The sequence below is a fragment of the Mauremys reevesii genome, linkage group 1 (genome assembly GCF_016161935.1).
Source record: "Mauremys reevesii isolate NIE-2019 linkage group 1, ASM1616193v1, whole genome shotgun sequence".
Taxonomy (NCBI): domain Eukaryota; kingdom Metazoa; phylum Chordata; order Testudines; family Geoemydidae; genus Mauremys; species Mauremys reevesii.
The window spans coordinates 228,064,012-228,089,896 of record NC_052623.1 but is presented as its reverse complement, the minus strand read 5'-3'; the positions used below and the strand labels follow the sequence as shown (position 1 = coordinate 228,089,896).

General features: G+C 43.9%; 1 protein-coding gene across 1 annotated transcript in view; it reads right to left on the bottom strand.

The window, feature by feature from the left end:
- Positions 1-25,885, bottom strand: part of GALNT8 (polypeptide N-acetylgalactosaminyltransferase 8) — a 355,437-nt gene that overhangs the window by 142,221 nt on the left and 187,331 nt on the right. The gene's annotated exons all lie outside the window — the stretch shown is intronic.

The following is a 25,885-nucleotide window of genomic DNA, read 5'->3' as shown; positions in this document are numbered from 1 at the left end:
ATTCAATCTATTTATCGCTGACCTGGGAACCAAGAGTAGGAGTGGGCTGATAAAGTTTGCGGATGACACCACGTTGGGAGGTCTTGCAAATTAAGGATAGGGATATCCTCCAGGGAGATTTGGATGACCTTGTAAACTGGAGTATTAGTAAAAGGATGAAATTCAATAGTGAGAAGTGTAAGGTTATGCATTTAGGAATGACTAACAAGAACTTTAGTTATAAGCTGAGGAGGAGAAGGACCTAGGAGTCCTGGTTGATCGTAGGATGACTATGAGTAGGCAATGTGATGTGGAAAAGCTTATGCGGTCTTGGGATGCATTAGGCGAGGTATTTCTAGTAGGGATAAGGAGGTGCTAGTCCCGTTATATAAGGTGTTGGTGAGACCTCATTTGGAGTATTGTGTGCAGTTTTGGTCTCCCATGTTTAAGAAGGATGAATTCAAACTGGAGAAGGGCCACTAGAATGATCCGAGGAATGGAAAGCCTGTTGTATGAAAGGAGACTTGAGGAGCTCGGTTTGTTTTCCTTAACCAAAAGAAGGATAAGAGGAGATATGATTGCACTCTTTAAATATATCAGAGGATAAACACCAGGAAGGAGAGGAATTATTTCAGCTCAGTGCTAATGTGGACACGAGGACAAACGGATATAAATTGTCAGTCAGGAAATTTAGGCGTTTCTAACCATCAGAGGAGTGCAATTCTGGAGGACCTCCATGACTTTAAGATTAAGCTAGATAAGTTTATGGAGGAGATGGTATGATAGGATAACGGGCTTAGTCAATAGGTCAATTAAGTGCCACACTGGTAATTAGTACAATGGGTCAATGATAGGATATTGTTAGCCTTTTTCCAGAGGGTCTGGCTGGAGAGTCTTGCCCGCATGCGAATTTTCCTCCAGGGTAGATTGGCAGTGGCCCTGGAGGCATCTTGCAGGAGGTCAGACTAGATGATCATAATGGTCCCTTCTGATCTCGAATTCTATGATTCTATGATTCTATGATTTACCCAGAAAAATTATTAAGAGTTTTTGCACTGATTTTCACTTGTTTTTGTTGTTGTGGTAATAAACACTGATAAATTCCCAGGAAGAAAAATAAAGAAAATAAAAACTGAAAACGAAAGGCCCTACACATGGGTCTTCAGCCAGGTTGGAATCTTTGGCTCCACTGCACAGTCCCCTAGCACTTGAACAAACAGACAGTCCCTGGTAGCAATCGAAGGGAGTTATCTTTTATGTGCACCTGCCACTAGAGGAGGATAGAGACACATATTTTGCCAGTAGGTTTCACATGTATTTGTTAGACAGCAAAGGAATGTGGAGACTCTGGAATAATGGGTTAAATTCCAGGGCCTGTAGAGGAGTGTGCTGAGTGGCTGGGCCTTCTGCCCTGCCCCCACACCCTCTCCCTGTCCCATTCCACTCCTATACCCCCTTTCCCAGCTCCTACCTCTGACCCCTCAACCCAACTGCTGCCCCGTCGCACCTGCTCATATCCACCCCAACTCCCAAATGCCTACCCTATTCCTCAGTTTCTGCCCATCTTCTAACCTTCAACCAAAGGATCCTACTTTCCCTCATATCACTCTTCATCTTCCCTCATCCCCAGCTCCAAATTGCCCTCCCACAATCCTGCCAACCCCAAAGGTTCAAAAAGGCCCCCAAATCATGAGGCTTTTATAAAAAGATTCTCTCGTATGTTTTGGTCTGTATTCTCCCCCTGCAGTGCATGTGTGACAGTTACAGTGCTATCAGCTCTCACAGACCTACAGTGAGGAATGCAATGTCAGCCCTCACTACAGGTGCTCTTGCTAGAAGTGCCAGCTAAAATCAGATTGCACAAGTTTTTATCACATAGTGCCTGATGCTGTGGAGAGCTTACAGCATCTCCCCAGACACCAAAATTCCAATTAATGTTGATGGGCCCCCAGCTCATCAATTCATTTTGCACTCCACAGCCCCACATCAAGTCTGCCTCCCACATCTGCCTGTTAAATGAAAGTGTTTCATGCTGTGTTTATATAATATAAAGAAACAATCTAGGGCACTGCTTCAGCAGGTCCCCTGTAAGGGAACAGTAGCATTACAGAGTAGGGATTCCTCATGCAGACTGTAATACATTGGTACATCCCTCCTGACATGGCTACCCTATAAAGACTTGCAACGTGGGAATCTCTTTTCTCTTCTCTGTCTCCACCAAATTCTTTGGCTCACTTTGCTCACCACTGGAACACTAAGACAGCTTTTGAATTTGAAGTCATCTGAACCAAATTAAAGTGCCGACCCTGCAAAATGGCCCTTCTCCCCCAATGGAACCTGACCAAAATGACTGGGACTCTGCATAGGTGCAAGGGTTAAACCTGTAAGGATCATTTTGCAGGACCAGGGTGGGCCATCTGCCAGGAACAGGCACTCAAAAGAAACACCTTCCTCTACAGCTGTTATGGTTTTTCATACCTTAAAAGCAACCATATGTTTTCAGTCTAGTTTAGATTAAAGGGGGAGGATGGAGAGCAAGAGAAAGCAAAATCAAAGTCTTCATGGAGGAAGAACAGCGTATTTATCTCCACAATAATCAGTTACAGCCACCCTGACAGCTAACATGGCTGCCTGACATGCTCACATTTAGAGGGGCGGTATTTAGAAAACAAAGGCATCACCGTTTCATTGCCACATACGCCACAACTGTACTCCAGATTCAGAATGCTGAAAGAATAAAATTAAGCAGAGAGATTAATACAGGGCTGAATGTTATAGCTATCCTGGGCCTACATTGCAATCCTATTGTTTTTCTCTGAAAGATTTCTGGGGAGAAGGAAGAAAAATCAGAGTTTTAAGGCACGTCCCAAAGGCTCTGAATTTATGTTAGTTTAAAGTGGGACTATTGCCAGCTTAATTTGAAAGAGTGAATTGAGTATAGTCTTTTGATAAAGTTTCCCAAGATCAGAGGATACTTTACTAGCCAAATCCCCTCTTATAGGGAGTGTCCTGCCAACACAGGTATACAAATACCCACCTGAGACACAAGGCACCTGACGCAATGAACAAAGCTCACTAGTTGCTGCTGGGAGAGGGGGTTTCATTAGCCGCAAAAGCAAGAAAAGCTCACTCATCTCATTCTCCTGCAAGTATCAAACCATAGAGATATGGTTTGGCACCTAATGCTGAATGAAGCCAAGGGCTGATCTCTTTGTGCAACTCTCGGTAGTGAATTCCATTCCATCCAGAACATACCTCCTATTAGAGATGTTTACTCCATTTACATCCAATGATCTCTTACTGGATGCCAAACAAGGCATTAGTTGCACAGATGGGTCCTTAAGTAAAAAGGAACAATGCAAAAAAGGGCATAAGCCCAATTTTTAAAAACTCTTAAAAGACTCTTAAAGAAACCAGAGATAGCCCAGCTGTAATGTTCCTTAAAGGGAGTATAATAAGTCAGTCAATTCAAATGAGATCTAACTTCCTCCCTTATAGTGGTTTGCAAGAATCATGTACATTGTGTTTTCTTTGTAAAATAAGTCTTTCTCTGCCTTTCCCCCTCCCCCCATGAAAACACTAAAAAATCCCAATGGAAAATATCAGTTCCAATAGATGACAAACAAGGGCCTGATCCTGCAAAGACAAACACATGTGTGGTTGCTGGATCAGTGCTTAAGGCCCCAATTCTCTGCAAAGACTTACACCCATGCTTAACTCTAGGGACATGAGTTGCCCCACTGAGCGCAAGGGGAATACACATTGTGACGTTGCACTCCATATGCTTTATGAAAATATACTTATGAATGTGAATATGATGTAACCGGAATATGCTTATGCAAAAGGTCTCTTGTAAGGTATCATTACAAAGCTTATAATCTACTGAGTGTGTTCATCCTATTCGTTTGCATGTATTATTTCTATGTCTGGAGTTAGGAGAATAAGATATAACCTTGTATTACTGATGTAAACATATTAAGTGGAAGCCATTAAGGGTGCTTTGGAATCAATTAACTGTAAATGGCTCTGTTTAGTTGCAAACCTTCCTGTGTACATGTGGGCCAGCCCAAGAAGAGTGGAGGCTGGGGTCTCACAGGACATGTGATCATGTCACCTGATACTGGAATCCATCTTAAATCTGGTATTTTTCCATTTAGAAGGATGGGTGGGGAACCAGAGAGACAAAAGATTCCTGCCTTGTGCCAAAGCTATAAAATGGGGTGGAGCAGGAGAAAGAAGGCTAGCCATGAGAAAGCCACCTAAGATGTCTGCTGGAACTAACAAGGACTGTACCAGGGGAAGGATTGGGCCCCGACTAGGAAGGAGGCTAGTCTATGAAAGAAGCTTATTGAAACATCTCTAAGGGTAAGCTATTACCTATAATCAGTTTCTTAGGGTAGGTCTATACTTACCTGCCAGGTCGACGCGTAGAGTTCGACTTCTCGGAGTTCAAACTATCGCATCTAATCTAGACGCGATAGTTCGAACTCCGAACGCGCTCCCGTCGACTCCGGAACTCCAGCACCGCGAACGGCGGTGGCGGAGTCGGCAGAAGCGAACCGATACGCGGCGTCTGGACGGGTAAGTAGTTCGAACTAAGGTAGTTCGAGTTCAGCTACGCTATTCGCGTAGCTGAACTTGCGTACCTTAGTTCAACACCCCCCCCTTAGTGTAGACCAGGCCTTAATGTATTAGGCTTTGACTTGCATGTTGTGTTTTATTTTGCTTGGTGACTTACTTTGTTCTGTCTGTTATTATTGAAACCACTTACATCCTACTTTTGATTTTATTAAATATAATTTTGTTTATTAATAAACCCAGAGTAAGTGATTAATACCCAGGGGAGCAAAAAGCTGTGCATCTTTCTCTATCAGTGTTATAGAGGGCAGACAATTTATGAATTTACCCTGTATAAGTTTTATACAGAGTAAAATGGATTTATTTGGGGTTTGGATCCCATTGGGAACTGGGTGTCTGGGTGCTGGAGATAGGTAACTTGCTGAGCAGTTTTCACTTAAATCCTGCAGCTTTGAGGGCATGGTCCAGACCCTGGGTCTGTGTTGCAGCAGGCTAGTGTGTCTGGCTCAACAAGGCAGGGTTCTGGAAGTCAAAAGCTGGCAGAGAAAATGGGCTCAGAGGTAATTTCAGCATATCAGGTGACAGTCCCACGGGGACCTCTGTGACCGAACCCGTCACACACGTACAAAAAAAATTAAGCATATGTTAGTCTTTGCAGGACTGGGGTCTTAGGGCTAAAGAATCAATCTTGCAATCACACATGATTAACTTCATTACAGAGTCCCACTGAGCTCAGTGAGTCATGTATAAAGCTAAGCTCATATGTAAGCATTTTTCAGGATTAGGGCCTTGGGGTGCAGAGCTCAGCACCGATGAACAGCCCTACAAACAGGTGTACACGAGGGCTGGCTTTATGACCCACAGGACCCGACTGGAATACTCAGTGGCGGTCTGAGGCTTCGGCGGCAAGGGGTCTGCTCCGGTCTTCCGCGGCCCCGAAGGACCCCCCGCTGCCGAAATGCCGCCAAAGAACTCTGGAGGGGGCCCCCTTAGGCGCAGGGGGTACACAATCCTGCATTCATGAAAAACCTTATTGTAATAACTAAGATCCTGCAAACAGGTAGAGGGTGACTTTACTTATTTTGAGTAGTCCCACTGAAGTCTATGCAACTACACAACAGAAGTAAAAAGTTATTCATATGCATAAATGTTTGCAGAATTGGGCCTGGATTTTTGTGGAGCCATTCATTCTGAGCAACTCTGCAAACTCCTGTTTCTTACAACAGAGGTTTCATAAAAGGTTTTGACAGAGAACCTGAGTTAACATGATTATTTTTAATGTCCATTTAATTAAAATGGTGGATTGTATTTTTTTATTTGCTTTCACAAGGCAGAATTTTTGCTGTGAAATAACATTGCAATAAACATTAAAATTATAAAATATCTGTCCTCTTAAAAAAAATCAAAAAGTAAGATTTTCATATTTTTAAAACATGTAATAAAATGGCTGTGAAGTTAAATAATGCAGCTCTGCTGCCCCAGTTTTGACAAACTGTTTTTTTTTTACAGTACTCTAAGGCACTAAAAGGAATACATATTTTATTGCTTTTTATGAAAAATGCATATCACCTCTCCCATAGCAAAGCTCTTTAGTGATACTTGAAACTGCTGCTACAAAGCAAATGAAGTGTTGCCATTGACTTCAATGGGAGCAGTATTAGGCATTAGATTATTTTTGCAAAAAATAAAAGGGGATTTTAATGGAAACTATCTTTCAGGCCTAAATATGGGTCCACTACCATGTCTTCATAATAAATAATTGGAAAACGGAACTTCCAAATTTTGTTTATAGAATACAGTGTATATAAACCTTCCGTAAAGCCATGAATTAAACCACCCCAGATTTTGGGAATAATCTGAACCTTAAAAAAATAAATTAAAAACACTCTCAAGCTCTCCTGCCAATATAGCACTGTGCACACAAGAGTTCATGTAGGTGCATGTCGCTCATAAGTTATGGCGACATAGGCTGTGGTGTAGACATAGTCATAGTCTGACTAGCAAATCTGTGTAACCACAGGGCGCAATTTTATCTGACCTGAAAAATAGCAAGCCTACCTGACTATAATAATATTCAGGCATCTCTAAAGACGCTACAAAACCTTTCCAAGCTTTTTAAAAAGAAACAAAAACTAAAAATGTTTTTAGCAGTTTCACAGGCTCAGGACTTCTCCCAAGGAAAATTATTACACTCAATTACAAGTGGGCCCAATCGTCCAGATTTTACTCATTTGAGTAGTCCCATTGAAATCATATAAGCATAAATTACACGTAATGGGGATGTACTAAGCCAGTGGTAAGGGGGTGAAGGATTCCTTAACCAGGTGATTGATAGATGTGAAAATCTGATCTGTCTTTTAGTACAGAAGCTGCTATATAAATATTTAAAGAAGATCCAGTAAAGATGAAATGCAGTGAATATCACTTTAAATTCAGTAATGCATTATAGTCCACCTTAACAGCCAAATATTGAAAGGGTCCTCAAAAGGCATCCTTTTTCCAGGCACAGATTAGCAGATACAATTTTGTGGGCAAAAATTAAGCCATGTGGACATCTAGGATTGGATCCACAAAGGTACTTAAGTACCTAAAGTCCTGTTTTTAGGCACCATTGTGATCCACAAAATTCCCACTTGGCTGCCACCAAACCCTGTAGGCACCTATATTTTTTCCTGTGGACATGTGCACTGCAGTATCACACGAGGCACCCCAGCACCTGAGCATGTGCATTACTGTCTCATGATAGGTGTCCAGACACCTAAACCCCATAGATATACACAAACTGGGAAAGACGGGCATTCAGCTGCCTAACTCACATGCAGGGGCCCAATCCGGTAGGTGACCTCTGAGCATGGCTGTCAGAACAGTCCCTTAGGCAAGATGCTACAGCAGCTACTTCCACCGTATAACCCTTAACCTAGTGGCTTGGGTATTCACCTACTATGTGGGAGAACGCCACTTCACCCCCACCTCTTGATGGGGAGAAGAGATTTGAACATGGCTCTGCCACCTTTCAGCTAGGCTGTAGAGTCTTTCACTGGCCCAACTTTTAAGTTTTCCTTTGTTTAATTAAAGTGGAACAGCTTCAACGGGAGAGATTGAGGGAGCCCTATCACCACCCCGGGCTGTTTTGTTTCAGGTTTGCATACAACATAGGTGGCCACTCATTCATTTTCCCTCAGATCACGGATCACTAGCAGAGATAGGTGCCTCTGAGTAGCCCAGACTTAGGCACCTCTCTCTTTGAGGAGGTGGAGCATAGCACACACCGTTCTGGTCAGTGTCTGCCATTTGCTATCGTAGGTATCTCCCTGCTAAGAGGGCTGGCTTTTGTGGATCGTACTCCTAGGTGACGATCTCTCCCCATTCATTGTATGAGGAGCCTAGGCTCCTAACTTGATTAATAATGAACTAAAGGAGGGTAATGTAATTAATACAAATCAACATGAGTTTATGGAAAATAGATCCTATCAAACTAACGTGATATCTTCTTTTCATGAGATTATACATTTGGTTGGGTAGAGATTATAGGGTTGATGTAATACACCTAGACATTTGACTTGGTACCATGTGACATTTTGGATTAAGAAAACCTAGAACAATATAGAATTAACATGGCACACATTAAATGGATTGAAAACTGGCTAACTGATAGGTCTCAAAATGTAACTGTAAACAGGGAATCATCACTGAGTGGGTCTGTTTCCAGTGGTGTCCCATAGAGGTCGGTTCTTGGCCCTATGCTATTTAACATTGTTATCAACGACCCAGAATAAAACTCATAATCATCACTGATAAAGTTTGCAGATGACATAAAAACTGGGGGAATGGTAATAATGAAGAGGACAGGTCACTGATTCAGAGTAATCTAGATCACTTGGTAAACTGGGCACAAGCAAACAATGGGTGTTTTAATATGGCTAAGAGTAAACGTGTACATCTAGGAACAAAGAATGTAGGCCATAGTTACAGGACGAGGGGATCTATACTGGGAAGCAGTGACTCTCAAAAAGATTTGGGGGCCATGGTGGATTACCAGCTGAACTTGAGCGCCAAGTGGCCCAAAAGCGCTAGTGTGATTCTTGGATGCATACACAGGGGAATCTTAAATAGGAGCAGAGAAGTTATTTTACCTCTGTATTTGGCACTGGTGTGACCACTACTGGAACACTGCATCCAGTTCTGGTGCCCATAATTCAAGTATGGTGTTGATAAATTGGAGAGAGTTCAAAGAAGAGACACACAAATGATTAAAGGATTAGATAAACTAAATAGACTAAGCTCCTTGAGTCTATGGCTATGTCTACACTACGGGATTATTCTGATTTTACAGAAACCGTTTTTAAAAACAGATTGTATAAAGTCGAGTGCACGCGGCCACACTAAGCACAGTAATTCGGCGGTGTGCGTCCATGTACCGAGGCTAGCGTCGATTTCCGGAGTGTTGCACTGTGGGTAGCTATCCCATAGCTATCCCATAGTTCCCGCAGTCTCCCCCGCCCATTGGAATTCTGAGTTGAGATCCCAGTGCCTGATGGGGCAAAAAACATTGTCGCTGGTGCTTCTGGGTACAGCCTCACCCCTCCCTCCGTGAAAGCAGCGGCAGACAACCATTTCACGCCTTTTTTCCTGGGTGAACTGTGCAGATGCCATTCCACGGCAAGCATGGACCCTGCTAAGCTCAAGACAGCAATCATGGACGTTTTAAAGACCTCGCGCATTCTCGAGCAGTCTATGCTGAACCGGGACCTGCAAAGCTAGGCGAAGAGGAGGCGGCTACGGCAGAGCGGCGACAAGAGTGATGAGGACATGGACACAGAATTCTCTCAAACTGCGGGCCCCGGCGCTTTGGAGATCCTGCTGCTAATGGGGCAGGTTCTAGCCATGGAATGCCGATTTTGGGCCCGGGAAACAAACAAACAGACTGGTGGGACCGCACAGTGTTGCAGGTGTGGGACGATTCCCAGTGGCTGCGAAACTTTCGCATGCATAAGGGCACTTTCATGGAACTTTGTTACTTGCTTTCCCCTGCCGTGAAATGCCAGAATACCAAGATGAGAGCAGCCCTCACAGTTGAGAAGTGAGTGGCAATAGCCCTGTGGAAGCTTGCAACGCCAGACAGCTACCGGTCAGTCGGGAATCAATTTGGAGTGGGCAAATCTATTGTGGGGGCTGCTGTGATGCAAGTAGCCAAAGCAATCATTAAGCTGATGCTACGAAAGGTTGTGACTCTGGGAAATGTGCAGGTCATAGTGGATGGCTTTGCTGCAATGGGATTCCCTAACTGTGGTGGGGCGATAAATGGAACCCATATCCCTATCTTGGCACCGGAGCACCAGGGCACCCAGTACATAAACTGCAAGGGGTATTTTTCAATGGTGCTGCAAGCACTGGTGGATCACAAGGGACGTTTCACTAACATCCATGTGGGATGGCCGGGAAGGGTTCATGACGCTCGCGTCTTCAGGAACACTACTCTGTTTAAACGGCTGCAGCAAGGGAATTACTTCCCAGACCAGAAAATAACCGTTGGGGATGTTGAAATGCCTGTAGTTATCCAGCCTACCCCTTGATGCCATGGCTCATGAAGCCATACACAGGCAGCCTGGACAGTAGTCAGGAGCTGTTCAACTACAGGCTGAGCAAGTGCAGAATGGTGGTAGAATGTGCATTTGGCCGTTTAAAGACACGCTGGCGCACATTACTGACTCACTCAGACCTCAGCCAAACCAATGTCCCCATTGTTATTGCTGCTTTCTGTGTGCTCCACAATCTCTGTGAGAGTAAGGGGGAGACTTTATGGTGGGGTGGGAGGCTGAGGCAAAACACCTGGCCGCTAATTACGCGCAGCCAGACACCAGGGCGATTAGAAGAGCACACCAGGAAGCGGTGCGCATTAGAGAAGCTTTGAAAACCAGTTTAATCACTGGCCAGGGTACAGTGTGACTGTTGTGTTTGTTTCTCCTTGATGAAACCCACCACCCCTTGATTGACTCATTCCCTGTAAGCCACCCCTCCTCCCCTTTGAACACAGCTTGCTTTCTAAGGAAATAAAGTCACTCTTGTTTAAAAATCATGTATTCTTTATTAATTAATTATAAAAAGAGGGAGAGAACTGACAAGGTAGCCCGGGTGGGGTTTGAGAGGAGGATAGGAGGGAAGGAAAAGGCCACTAAAAAAATTTCATAATGATGACAGCCTTTTGGTTGGGCTGTCCACTGGGGTGGAGTGGGCGGGTGCACGGAGCCTCTCCCCACGCGTTCTTACTCGTCTGGTGGGTGAGGAGGCTAAGGAACATGGTGAGGGGGGAGGGTGGTTATACAGGGGCTGCAGCGGCACTCTAAGATCCTGCTGCCGTTCCTGAAGCTCCACCATACGCCGGAGCATGTCACTTTGATCACGCAGCAGCCCCAGCATTGCATCCCGCCACCGTTGATCTTTCTGCCACCACCTCTCATCTCGAGCGTCCCTCCTGTCCTCACGTTCATCCCTCCTGTCCTCACATTCGTCCCTCCTGTCCTCACGGTCACTGGCATCTTTCCTGTACTTTGATACCACGTCCTTCCATTCATTCAGATGAGCTCTTTCATTGCGGGTCACTTCCATGATTTCCGAGAACATTTAGTCTCGCGTCTTTTTTTTTCCACCGCCTTATCTGAGATAGCCTTCGGGATGGAGTAGGGAGGATTGAAAAATTTGTAGCTGCATGAGGGAGGGAAAAAAGGGAGAGAAGTATTTTAAAAGATACATTTTACAGAACAATGGTTATACTCTTTCATGGTGAACAACACTATTCACCTTACATAGCACATGTGATTTCACTACAAGGTCGCATTTTGCATCTTAATATTGAGTGCCTGCGGCTCTGGTGTTAGAGATCTCACAGACGCAGGTCTGGGCAGCAGAATTTGGCTTGCATGCGGCCATGGTAAGCCATTGTCTTTCATCTTCTGCAGCTTCATATATCCAGCGCCCACCTTTCCCAAATAGCAAGCAAAGCCCGTTGAGTGCTGCTTCTTTCCTGTTAACGTGCGGCAGCAGAAACCACCCCGCCATCCAGTTCTCTGGGATGATCGCTGTACCCCTCCCCCTACCACGTGGCTGGTATCATGGAAGATCACAGCTAAACACCCCCTCCCCCTGCACCGTGTGGCTGGTAGCAGGGAAGATCCCTGCTAGCCAAATGCAAAAAAGCACAGCGCCAATCACCCCCACCCCCTTCTCCCTGCTTGGCTACCTGCAGGGAAGGATTTCTTTTAAGACATAGGCAAACAGCCCAGTAGGAATGGCCATCTCTGTCCCCTTAATTAAATTCCTGAATTTCAACCAGGTTACCATGAATGATATCACTCTCCTGAGGATAACACAGTGAGATAAAGAACGGATGTTGCTTGAATGCCAGCAAACACCGAGACCATACACAGCTAGGCTTTGTCATGCAATGATACCAGATTACTTGCTACATGCATGGCGTGGTCAAGTGTCCTACTATGGAGGACAGAATAAGGCCGCCCTGCCCAGAAACCTTCTGCAAAGGCTTTTGGAGTACCTCCAGGAGAGCTTCATGGAGATGTCCCTGGAGGATTTCCGCTCCATCCCCAGACATGTTGTTAACAGACTTTTCCAGTAACTGTACTGGCTGCGAATGCATCCCAAGTCCTCAGGGCAAATTAATCATTAAAAAATGCTTGCTTTTAAACCATGTTTTATATTTACAAAGGTACACTCACCAGAGGTCCCTTCCATGGCTTCATTGTCTGAGATAGTGGCTTGGGAGGGCTGGGAGGGTAATTCCGTCAGGGTGAGAAAAAGCTCCTGGCTGTTGGGGAGAACGGAGTGCTGTGTGCTCTCTGCACAGGGCCGGCTCCAGACCCCAGCGCGCCAAGCGCGCGCATGAGGCGGCATTTTGCCGGCAGGGCGGCAGGCGGCTCCGGCGGACCTTCCGCAGTCATGCCTGCGGAGAGTCCGCTGGTACCGCGGGTCCGGTGGAGCAGCCGCAGGCGTACCTGCGGAAGGTCCACCAGAGCCGTGGGACCAGCGGACCCTCCACAGGCACGTCTGCAGGAGGTCCACTGGAGCCGCGGGACCGGCGACTGCCAGAGCGCCCCCCGCGGCGTGCCGCCCTGCTTGGGGCGGCGAAATTCCTAGAGCCGCCCCTGTCTCTGCAAGCTCGTCCTCCTCTTCCTCCTCCTCATCTTCCAAGTCCGCAGAATCCTCAGGCATGGCTGCGATTACCACCCTCACCTCGGAATCCACGGACAGAGGTGGAGTAGTGGTGGCGGACCCCCCTAGAATTGCATGCAGCTCAGCGTAGAAGCGGCATGTTTTTGGCCCTGCCCCAGACCTTCCGTTTGCTTCTTTGGTTTTCTGGTAGGCTTGTCTGAGCTCCTTAACTTTCACACAGCACTGTACTGAGTCCCTGGTGTGGCCTCTCTGCATCATGGCCTTGGAAATTTTTTTCAAATGTTTTTTCATTTCGTCTTTTGGAACGGAGTTCTGTTAGCACGGAATCCTCTCCCCATACAGCGATCAGATCCAGTACCTCCCGTGCAGTCCATGCTTTTTCAATTCTCAGGAGACTGCATTGTTACCTGTGCTGATGAGTTCTGCGTGGTCACCTGTGCTGGTGAGCTCTTCACTCTGGCCAAACAGGAAATAAAATTCAAAAGTTCGCGGGGCTTTTCCTGTCTACCTGGCCAGTGCATCCGAATTCAGATGGCTTTCCAGAGTGGTCACAATGGTGTACTGTGGGATACCGCCCAGAGGCCAATACCGTCAAATTACAGCCACACTAACCCTAATCCGACATGGCAATACCGATTTGAGCGCTACTCCCCTCGTCGGGGAGAAGTACAGAAATCGGTTTTAAGAACCCTTTATATCGATATAAAGGGCTTCGTTGTGTGGACGGGTGCAAGGTTAAATCGGTTTAATGTTGCTAAATTCGGTATAAACGTGTAGTGTAGACCAGGCCTAACAAAGAGAAGGTTAAGGGGTGACTTGATTACAATCTATAAGTACCTACATGGGGAACAATTATTTAATAATAGGCTCTTCAATCTAGCAGCGAAAAGTACAACACGATCCAATGTGTAGAAGTTAAAGTTAGACAAATTCAGACTGGAAATAAGGTGTAGATTTTTAACAGCAAGAATGATTAACCATAGCAACAGTTGGCCAAGGGTCATGGCAGAGTCTCCATCGCTGACCATTTTTAAATCAAGACTGGATGTTTTTCTAAAAGATCTGTGTTCTAGGAATTATTATGGGAAAGTGATCTTCTGTGTAGCACAGGCCATAGAAGATTAGATGAGCACAATGGTCCCTTTTGGGCTTAGAATCTATTAAACATGGCCATTATGAACCAAAGTGTTGTTCCGGTGATTCTTCTGGAGCTTACAAGTTAGGCACCATGAAGCTCAGCCTAAGTCCCTTTGTGGATCCCACCCCTAGCCACCTGATCTGTCAGTAAAATCAGGTAATTAGATACCTGAGGTGGTATCTGCAGAAGCATTCAGTGTTGGTCTAGCTACTCCTAATTAAGACTCTCCCACTGGTTCCAATGGGATCAGAGCTAGCCAGTGTTGAGTATTTTTGAAAAATCTCATCCCTACATGTCATCATTTTCTCTCAAGTTTATTTGAAGGTGCAATATTGTGGGCATAAAGAGATTTTGCAAAAACTGTCCCTAAATATTTTTTTTTAAATGTCATCTTCTCTGAGTTGAGACTATGTAGGCATTCAATAGGGTTGTACCAAATACACAGAGAGAGCAGAATATTTGCTTTATCCAAAAATTTAAAACGCTAACATGAACTAACAAAGGCTGACATTCATTTATCACCCTTCTTAGAAACTTTTAAAGATATGAAACTTTCCAGTTAACAACTCTGACATTCTATATAATCCACAATACATGCTTAATTGTCCATCAGTGAAAGAGAATGGAAACCAGCCTTCTTCCAGAAAAGCAATCACTTCTTATAGCTCTCTTGGTATGTGCTTCTGGCAGGTTTCCATCTTCTGAAACTGGACTGTTCTCTTTCTAATCTTCTTCACATGCTCATGACAAATCATTCATTTACCTTCTGATGGTCTCATTGGTTTCCCTCATTTATTAAAAGAACATCACTACCACTCAAATTGCATTAAATTGTTTTGCTACTAATGTTTCTCCAATGTTATCTGTAAGTCTATCTGGCACTTACTGATTGCTTTAGAGATAGCAGCTGCCATTCCATTTACTTGTGTAAGGGAAGGCCCATCTGCAGTTTACTCCTAAATTATACAGAAGATCATGGGCGGAGCCAGTTGACAGTGACCAGCCTTATTGGTGAGGCTTTGCTGTATCACTCTACACGGACTATTCCCTGTTGGTGAAATCTGGCCTTATAGACCTGACCAGATCATAACCCTGAGAAACACCAGTCCCAGATTCATCACCCCAGGGTTTTCTGTGTGATCTGCTTCATAATGGTACTAAGGTAATTCCTTTGGGAGGGTACCTATCTGGGTGACGCTATGCTGTGGTGTTCTCTGGAGTCCCCCATGTACCTGCCAAAATCGTATCTTGTAAGGTTAAAATGAGAGCAGCCTGGAAAATGGAAATCCCTTTCCACAAACAATTTCAAACTTTTAAAACATTTTCCATCCTGAGCACAGTAAGGGATTTCCAGCAAAATTCAATTTTGAGATGACTGAAATGGAGTTTTTCGGCTTGCCAAATACTCACCAGAAGACTCTTGTTAGTTTCACTTCCTGACTGAAGGGAGAAAGGGAAATTGATAAAAGCCTTCCAGGCTGGCTGCCAGAGGCTGAACTCTTATCTGCATTTCTGCCTCCCTGTCCTGCCAGGTTGCCTGCGTGTCGGGCTTCTGTCAATTTGACCTTCTCCAGGCAGGCACAAAGTGAAATAGGCCTTTTCCATAGAAAAAATTCAATTTTACCAAAAACATTCACTCTTCCTATCAAAAAACTTGAAATGACTTCTGCCTGCCTGGAAGGCTTTTGTCAATTTTATGAAAAGACTTTTTTTTTCAATCAGAAAATTATTCCAGTGCAAATTCCTGACCAGCTCTAGTTAAAATCACATCAGACCCAAATCCATCATTATCTTGGTTTATACCATATTTTAAAAGATCTACAGCAGCTCTGGTCCCCAATTTCTTACATACACGAATGTAAAGGAATCAAAGCCTCCTGCAAAAAAAAAAATATTTGCTTGGTTTTCTTCTAAGATGGTTTTCTGTCTAACTCAGCATCTAGACACTATGTTGATGGATGCATTCAAAATATTTAGGGCCAGACTATGCTCTGTTACACCAGTGTAAATCTGGAAAAACGCCACAGAAGGCAATGGAATTACTCTGGTTTAACATTAGGATGACAAATAAAAATCTGCCTAAATTGCTCTTCAGCAAACTCCCTTGACATCAGTGGGGTTGGGTGGGAGTAACTGTGTGCAGAATTTGATCCCTGGTTTAGATGAGAAGAGAGCTGAGATGGGCTAGGCTGTTGTGGTAGACAAACTTTGGCAAGCAGAAAAATTTAGATTTACATCCATTTAAAGTCCTCAGTTGGTTGGACCCTGGCTCTCTCACTCCAGGGCTCCCCATCAACTATGTTTGACAGGGACACTGTAGCTAGCAGTACCCAGGGTGAAATTCTTGAAGTCAATGCAAGTGAGGCACTAAATCTTCTTAAGTGCTTTTGAAAATTCATCTAGGTGCCTAAATACCTTTATAAATTTGGAAGTTGGTGCCTAAACACCACAGTGAGGGACACAATATAAATGGGTTTCTTCGGAAGTGTTTTAATGTCTACTGAGCAAAATCAAAGTGTTTAATTTATTTTCCTTCATAATTTCCAGCTGAGGCATTATGGTCATAATCTTACACATATATAAATCCCAGAGAGTGAGTTTGTTTTCAGGGAATTTCGGGGAGGAGACTAATGGGTAGGTTGGGAAAATCTTTTGCATTACGGCCTAAGGGAACATTTTCAAAAAAGTGATTTTGGTTGTCTCACTTTTTGGGTGCCCAGCTTGAGACATCTTAGAGGCATGATTTTTGGAGGGTGAGTCCTTACCACTTCTAAAGATCAGGCCCCTTCAAGTTGTCTTTATTTGGGGACTCAAAAGTTAAGGTGCTCAGAATCACTAGTTACTTTTCTAAATTTAAGCCCAAGAGGATGATCCAAAGCCTGAAGTTAATAAGAGTTGCTCTATTTACTTCAATGAACTTGTGATCCCACCCTAAGAATTTGAAAATGTGTACATTATTGGCAAAGTGACATGGGAATTGTAGCGGTGCAGGACTCACTGCTGCAGTGCCTACTGCTGGTCATCCAGGGAATTAGCTCGCCAGCCTTCAGAGCACCCTCTTCATGCCGGTGTCCTGCTTGCTGCTGGGCCCGAGTCCCTCCTGGACCCCAATGCCCCTTTCAGGCCAGGGTGCTGTCCCCTGGCAGTACCCCCACAGATCTGGGTCTCCCCTCCCCAGGGAACCCCCACCCTCTATCCCCACCTCACCTCAGACTATGGCTGCTGCCAGTCATCACTTAGCCCCCGTTCCCTGGGGCAGACTGCAGTGTAAGTGCCACTCATCACCAGCAAGGGGGTTTGGACCTGCTGCCTTTGCCTATCCCAAGCTACCCCTCTGGAGCCCCAGTACCTGTTCTTGGCCTTTAACAAGGCTGGCAGCCTGGAGGGTTTTCCCAGTCGGAGCTCCCCAGCTCCTCTGGCCTTCCCCCAGCCCTGCTCCAATCTAGGTACCTTGCTCAGCTCCCAGGCAACCAGGCCCTTCTCCCTCAAGAGCAAGCGAGAGAGAGTCCTGCTCTGGCTTCTGGTCCCAGCCTTTTTATAAGGGCCACCTGGGCCCTCATTAAGCCAGCCACGGCCTGATTGGGGCATGGCCCCCAGCTGAGTCTGCTTCCCCCAATCAGCCCTGCTTTTCCTTCCCTGCCACAGCCCTCTCTCCAGGCTGTTTTCAGCTTTTTAAGGCAGGAGCGGGTTATCACCCTGCTACAGGGATGAATCTTTCAAACTCTGTGTGGAACAAGATGTGCGGTGAGTTTCACAAATAAGGGCTCATTTCCCAACACAGTTCAGGAGGCACAAATAAAGTGAGCGGGCTGGAAGTATGATTCCCTGAACACATCCATTTTCTCTCCAATTCCATGTCTCCTTTATGCTCAAGAAGGTTGGACTCAGCATTGCGAGTTTGCTGGGACAGTCTGCAAACATTTTCTGGAAAATGTTCCAGAAATAATATATTAATACTACTTTGCATTTCAATAGCATCTTCTTTCTAAGACTCTGAAAGCACTTTGGAAACACTGATGGATTAATCTTCCAACCCCCCCAAAGAATTCGATAAATATTAGAGCTGCTCAAGACATGCAAAAAGCAATTTGTGAATATCCATCTATGTATGTTTTTATGTGGCCTTCTTCACGCAGTAATTATTATTACAGTAACTATTATCCTTGGTCATATTAATTCATTGTTCATAATAAGTTGAACTCTGCCTGTTTATTTATCCAAAAATTCATACCAGACAGTATGTTATTCACTATTCCTCAGTCTTTCTTACCCTGTTTAAAAAGTTCCTGTCATCCAGTCTGTGAGCAGAAACAGCACCATGTGATTTAGGTGACCAATCACAAAGCATAAATGGTGAATAGTGGAGGACAGAGTGAATAGTTCATGAAAACTCCATGGGATGACACTAGTTCACAGATAATGCAGTGAATAGTTACAAATAATGAATTCATTCAAGAAGTCAGGATCAGTTTGCAAGTGATTCTCAAAACAAAAGGAACTAAATGTATTAGTTTATCTACAATGAATAATTCAATCAGATGCAGACCAAGGCTTTGAAAGATGGCCAGTGAACTTGAGGGGGTAAATGCTCAGCAGTTTCTGAAAATCAGGGCCCTTTAAATTATCTCAGGCTGAGCATTCAAGATCCGAGGTACCCAAAATCATTAGTAACTTTTTAAATATCATCATCTCCTTTTAGGTATGGAGGGGGAAAAAAAGGCAGAGTTTAGGTAGCATGCCCAAGAACACACAGCAAATCAGTGTCGGAGCTAAAAATAGCACTCTGGTCTCCTTCATCCCAGTCCTGTGCTTTAATCTATGGACTGTACTCATGCTCCCTTCACATGCGACAGCCACCATCTTGGTCGACACACTAAGGATTGAAACAGAGACAAAAGCATAAGCTGATAGTGCCCTACCTACAGAGCCTCAACTCTTTGGCTCAAACCATGAGACTTATATCCTCTGTGCATCAGGTATAGTGGGATGAGAGGGAAATCTGTAGCACACATACTCTCCCATGGGTTACACATGCTTATCTTGAGATCACCAAGGTACATGTGCCATTTGACCCTGGAGTTTAATTGTACTCTACAATCCTATATATGAATTACAATGCTCTTTGCATCCATTACCAATGGCTGGGGGAACTATAAGTAGACCATGTGGAAGAGAGGTATGCTGCCTTCAGAGAAAGAATAGATCTGAAATGTCCGTTACATCACAGCAATGGATAGACTGGGCCTAACTCCTGTTCTCACTTACACCTGTGTCATTAAGGAGCAGCTCCATTGACTTCAGGAGAGTTACAGCAGCATAGAACTGCAGTGAGAGCAGAATCAGACCCACTCTAAAGAACAAGCAGAAAGAATACTGTGCGGCTCCACTCCTATTCCATAACTCACAACAACAGAATAGAAACGCAGTGAAGCTACTGAGTCTGCTATGCTGTTCAGAGACATGAGCGAGTGTGCGCCAAGTATAGGTTTGTCATTGAATGTATGTTTATTTTGGTCCAAGGTTGAGGTCAATGAACACTGAGGAGGTTATCAGATGACTCATATTAGCCTGAGCTCTGTGCTGTGATAAAGTTAGCACTGTGCCTAGTGGGAAGATGATGAGATTGTCAGATGGCCAGGACATATCTTTACATAATTCATTTCTTTTCTGATGTAATTTTCTTAGTCAAGTTTGAGCAGGGAGGAAATATTGTTTCACAGTAGAAAAAAATCTGAGCCTGATACATAATATGCACATCTGAAGTGACAGAGCTGCTCATCTAATTGCATTATTAATATAATTTTTTTTCAGTGTATAACATTCACCAACATTATCTGAAATACAGTGATTTTCTGCCAGTGTAGTGCAGCCTGGGAACCCCAATTATTGGTGGGAACAGAGAAAGACCCATCACTTGAATCATTTGCATCAAGGACAGACAAGCCCTAGAAGGTATGCTGTAGGAAACACCCCTGCCTCTGTGGATGGACTAGATGGGACCTAATAGGAATTTTCCATCTCCAATTTATATATGAATTAAAGTCCTTGAATGTTAGCCCATTCCTGGATAATGATGAATGGGCCTTCTGAGAGCAGAAACTAGCATGGACAAACAGAAAGAGAGGAGCACTGGTTTCTCCTCATCCTGTAGAAGCTCTTCCACAGAAAAACGTTGGGGATGGAGTCTTCATATCCATTGGTCTAGGGCAGAAAGGCGTAGAGCCCAGCAACTATCTAGGTCATGGTCCCCTCCATACACGGCCATCCCTAGCCATTTGGGTGCCCTATGCAGCCCCCCCAGAGGGAGCTTTGTGGGGCCCCAGCCCCCCCACCCCAGGGTCTGAGAAGCAGGAGCCACTTTTGAGGGCCACACAGGCCCAGAGTTGGCCAGGGGATTAGCAGGGGACCAGGAGCAGCCTGCTCTGCTTCCCTGACCCCAGCCCTGTCGCTCGGGAGAGGGGGCTTGGGGGAAGAGATCCCCCCCAAACACACACTCACACCGGCAGCTGCGGGTAGCAGGGCAGCCCGGCCCCAGCCTTTCTCCAACCTCCCCGCACTCATCGGCAGCAGGAAGCAGAGCGCCACAGCTGGGAGCTGGCGGAGTAGAGCAGGCTGGGGCCAGGTTGCTCCGCTTCCCACCGCTGCTGGTGAGTGCGGGGTCACTGGGGGTATGAGGGTGGGCTGGAGGTGGGCAGGGAGGAAGGGTAAGAGGCAGGGTGAAGGGACTTGTCCGGGGCCCAGATGTCATGGTGCCCTATGCAGCTGCATATGCTGCGTATGCCTAAGGATGGCCCTGCCTCCATACAGCCGCTGGGGGAGGCAGATCATGAAACTGCATTGCCGTAGGGGATGGGTGGCACTACAAGCTGGCAACAAGTCTCTGGTGGTCCTTATTTTGGATAGTATTTTTTCACGTAAATTATGCACTGACTGGTCTCATTTTGCTGTAAAAGACTCCCATTACCATCAAAGAAAGCCTATGTAATTTGTGTGTGGAGAATCTACAGAACGAAATGGTGAAAAATATTTTGGTTTTTAATATGATGGGCTGTAGATAGTGCTTCATTTAAAAAAAAATCACTGAAGTGATCCAACTACGATAGATGCAGACTGTGTAATTTTATTAAAAACTAAGGTACTTGTCCCTTGAGTTATAAAAACAAGGATTTAACACACACTAGCTTTTTACTGTTTCTCGGCCCATCTATAAATCAAAAACATCAGAACTAATTTAAGTACAGCGTTGCCAAGGGTCTGTGCATGCCAAGCTCCAGCTTAGTTCAGTTTGAAATGGACAAATTACAAAGCCCAGAAAACAATTTGCAATGGGAATATGACAAAACTCACGAAGACTATAATCCAATTTCTGTTGAAGTCAATGGCAACACGTCCATTGGCTTCTGTGGGAAAAGAATAAGGCCTTTGGGTATCACAAAAATAAAAAGGACACTCAGATAGGAGGCCAGGGAGGCTTGTAGCAGATGTTGAAGTCATATTTTGTACATGTGCCAATAGAGAATGCAGCCTAAATATTTTAATGAAGAACAGTTGCTCTTCGTAAGAAAACAGAAGAGGCAAATAGCAAGAAAAGCTATTTAAATGACCTGCGAAAAGACCCTAAATTATTGTGCAACAGAGCAATATGTTGTGACCTATACAGCTGACACAATAGTTCATGGCAGGTGACAGTATTACACAGAACACATTTCAGTGAAAGTGCGGTAGGAGAGAACAACAATGCACAGTATCACCAAAGCAATGTGTTTAGTTGTCCCACTACACAGGCATTTTTCTTGTAAAAACCTCCATAAATTGGACTTTTGGTCTTTCAAGTTTCTGTCCCATCATCATTTTGGGAATGATTATCTCATTTGAACATGTGGAGGGGGAGGGAGAGGTTGAGCCAGATGGCTCCGCTGTCCTCGGGCTCCCATGGCATCTCAGTAATGCTGCAGAGATTGTTCTACCATTGCTTCCTTGCTGATTGGGTCTTAAATTCCCATCAAGTGAAGCTTCAGTGAATTCTGGGGGAACTTTAGGCTGGTAGGCTGTTTCACAGCCAAGTCCCCTTCCTCCACCAGCCAGAAGAAAAGAGGGCATACCCTTCCCCTCTTTTAACCTGGATCCAACTTCCTCTTCCTTATATATCCCATACAGTCATTTGATAGGCAGGACTCCCTTTAATCCTGTTGCTTTACCTTCTCACAGGAACTTATGCTAGAAATCTGAGGAACTGTCCCAGACTGAGGTGTCAGTAGAGGTGGTTTTGGAACAAATTGATAAATTTAACAGTAATAGGTCACCCGGAGCAGATGGTATTCACCTAAGATTTCTCAAGGAACTCAAATGTGAAATTGTAGAACTATTAAGTATGGTATATAACATACCACTTAAATAAGCTTCTGGACACCTGGTGACTGGAGGATAGCTAGTGTGATGCCAATTTTTAAAAAAAGGCTCCAGAGGTGATCCTCGTAATTACAGGCCAGTAAGCATAACTTCAGTACCAGGCAAATTGGCTGAAACTATAGTACATAACAGAAGTATCAGAAATGTAGATGAACACCATTTGTTGGAGGAGAATCAGCGGAGCTTTTGTAAAGGGACATCATGCCTCATCAGTCCCTTAGAATTCTTTGAGGAGGCCAATAAACATGTGGATAAGGGTGATCCAGTGGATATAGTGTACCTGGACTTTCAGAAAACCTTTGACAAGGTCTCTCACCAAAGGCTCTTAAGCAAAGCCCTCTCATAGATCAGTAACTGTTTAAAAGACAGGAAACAAAGGGTAGGAATCAGTGATCATTTTCAGAATGGAGAGAGCAGGGGTGGCCCTAGACTAGCTGCCAGCAACTGGCACCCTAGGCGAACCATGCAATCGGCACCCCCACCCCCAAGCCCCAAGGGCAGATCTAGGCTGAGGTTTTTGGAACTGGGAAACATTTTGCCCCTTTTTTCCTTTCAATGTTTTTAAGTGGTTGGTTTTTTTTAAAAAAAGCAGAGGCTTAATTATTCACTTTGTTCGTCCATCCATCTGTGCAACCAATGTTTCTGAGATCAGATAAAATAGACACAAAATTTTCAGAATAGATTTGTACATGACAACTAGATGATATTTCAGTTCGATTTCAAATAAAAATTCATTAAAAATGTTAATTACAATTTGTATTACAAATCCAAAATCATCCATTATGCTATCCTGCTTTAACTGCCATTACCACCAAATCCAATATAGAAAGAAATAAGAAAACTCTTCAATGAACTTTAACCTGTATTTACAAAACACTCCAAATAAAAAACACTCTGTGCTCTTAAAACATGACTTTTCTTGCTTTAAGTTTGAAAATTCAGTCACTAGTTCTTTTAGATCCAGTTTTCCAGATATTTCATGCTCTATTGACATTGTGGCAAGTCCAACAAGTCTCTCTTGCACTATTGCTGAACACAGATATGTTTTTATCAATTTTTACTTTGAGAAGCTATGTTCCCCACTAGCTACGGAAACTGGCAAAGTTAAAAGAATGCGTAGAGCTATAAAAATGTTTGGAAAATTGTCTGAGTTTATTTTCACAAACAAACCAGTACTTCTTCAGGATTAGAATGTTTCTTAACTCATCTTGAAAAAGCCTGAAGCTCACTACATAAATCTGTAGCATCAATGTCTTTTGAATTTTAATGAGTCAATGCCAACTCCAGCTTTACACAAAATTCTCTTATCTGTTTTACTGTTTTCTTTTGCAAGCTGTAGATATTTTATAGAAAGCCAAATACTGACTTTAGCTGCAGCATCTGTTGAAATATCTTGATACTGCTATTCACTCGGTTGACAAGGACTGCGAAGTAGAAATTCACTTTGAACCTTTGTTTTGGGATCTGAATGGGTGTGTCTCGTCCTTCATACAAAAACTGCTGTTTCTTTTGCCAAATGTGAACTGGCTCTGCTTTCAATTCTGTTGGAAAGTCAATTTCTTCAGGAAGCTCGAGAGAATCTACCACAGGGGCGGCTCCAGGCACCAGTATGCCAAGCGCGTGCTTTGGGAGGCAAGCCACTAGGGGCGCTCTGCTGGTCACCGCGAGGGTGGCAGGCAGGCTGCCTTCGGCAGCTTGCCTGCAGAGGGTCCACTGGTCCCACGCCTAGAGCCGCCCCTGATCTACCAGTGTTCTTTTGAACCTTTCATTGCTTCTGAATTCCTCCAGAATAATTTTAGTTTGCTGCAGTTTTTGACTAGCAGAACGCATGTTCAAGTTCTTTTCCTGAAGCTGCATACTAGTGAGGATAATCTTGAAAAGGATATTATGCCACAAAATGAGTGAAATCACAAATTTGAACTTGGAAAGGCCATTTGCAAGAGCTTCTGCATCTGAACGTGCCATATTATCAGATGATCCAGTAAAGGAAGTTTCAATTAGGGCATCATAAATGTTTCCAAGTTTATAGCAAAGAGGCTTCAAAGCATCAATGCAACTCTCCCATCTTGTCTGACTAAGTGGTTTCCACAGTTAGAGAATTCACATGGCGAGTCAGAATCTTCCAACAACATGTTGAGCTTGAGAAAAAAAAACACATAAACACGTTGCACCAGGTCAAAGAAACTGCTTGCCTCTAAACAGCATCTAGCAGCATCATTGACAACCTAATTCAAAGAATGTGCACTGCAAGGAACGAAAAAGGTCCTAGGGTTGATTTCAATCATTCTCCTTTGCACACCATTGTCTTTACCCATCATATAATTCCCATTATCACAGCCTTGGCCATATAAGTTTTCAACTGCTAATGACATTGTTTCAAGCTCTTGTAAAATAGTTTCAGTCATAAATGTTCCAGTCATCTCCTTCAACGGTACGAAACCCAAAAACTGTTCCTTTATGAGCACTTCAACATTATCTTCATCTGCAGACTTTTCCATATCCACAAAATGAATGATCATCATCATGTGTTCAACATGACTTGCATCTGGTGTACAGTCCAGTATTATTGAAAAGTATTTTGCAGAATGGGCAGCTTCTTTTATTTCTAATGGCGTTTGCTAGGATTTGGATGCATTCATTCTGCATATTTTTTCCTAAGTAATGAACCTGTGTTTCATGATCAGTTATTTTACATAGATGCTCCTTCATGGCTGGATCAAAAAGCTAGGTATTCAACAAATTTTAAAAAGTTTCCATTATCTGGAGTGTATAATTTTTCATTTCTACTGTGGCCGCGGAATGTTAAATTTTGCCCACCGTGAACTCTCACTAAAGCAATCAGATGCTCTAATATTTGTTGCCAATATTCTTCTTTTTCCTTGATCACGTGAAAATTTTCTTCATCAATAGTTTTTCCTTTTTTCAATCGTAATTCAAGTGCTTTCCAATTTGGAAACATTCAAAGTGTTCTGTACTTCTTTCATGTGAACGGAGAATTGAAGATATCTTTTTACAGTCCTTCGAACCATTTTCAGTAAGTGATGTACCAATTGCTTGATTACATTTGTGGAATCAGTATTTCTTTAGGAGAAATCAAGGGTGAAAAATAATAATCTCCAAACCCCAGTTTTTAGGTGTACAATTGTTTGCTAGCCATTTGATCTTTGTTGACCTCACAAAGGGGCTGACCAGAAGACAACCCTTATAAATATGTCCCACCGCATTCCTCTTTATTTTTATTGCTCTTTTCTTAGCTTCCTCGAGTTCATCAGTTTATTGGCTAGCCACTTGTCTATCAAGAAGAGTTTAGAGATGATTAAAAACCAGTCCTACCATGATGTTGAGAGAGAGAGAGTAAATATCCTAGTAAATGTTCTCATCCAACACAAATAAACCTATTAATTACAGTGGGGCTAACTTAAACCCATGACCCTGATCCTGCCTGCACAGAGCCTCTTGTGGTGCCCAAGTGGCTCAGATTGCCCTAGTCTCCTCTTAGCTGTCACTCCTTCGCTCTTGCATTCCACATTTAAAATTGTTTGGGGAGGATGAAAAGTAAAGAGTCTTACCAGGAATGCATGGCGAGAAATTCCTTGG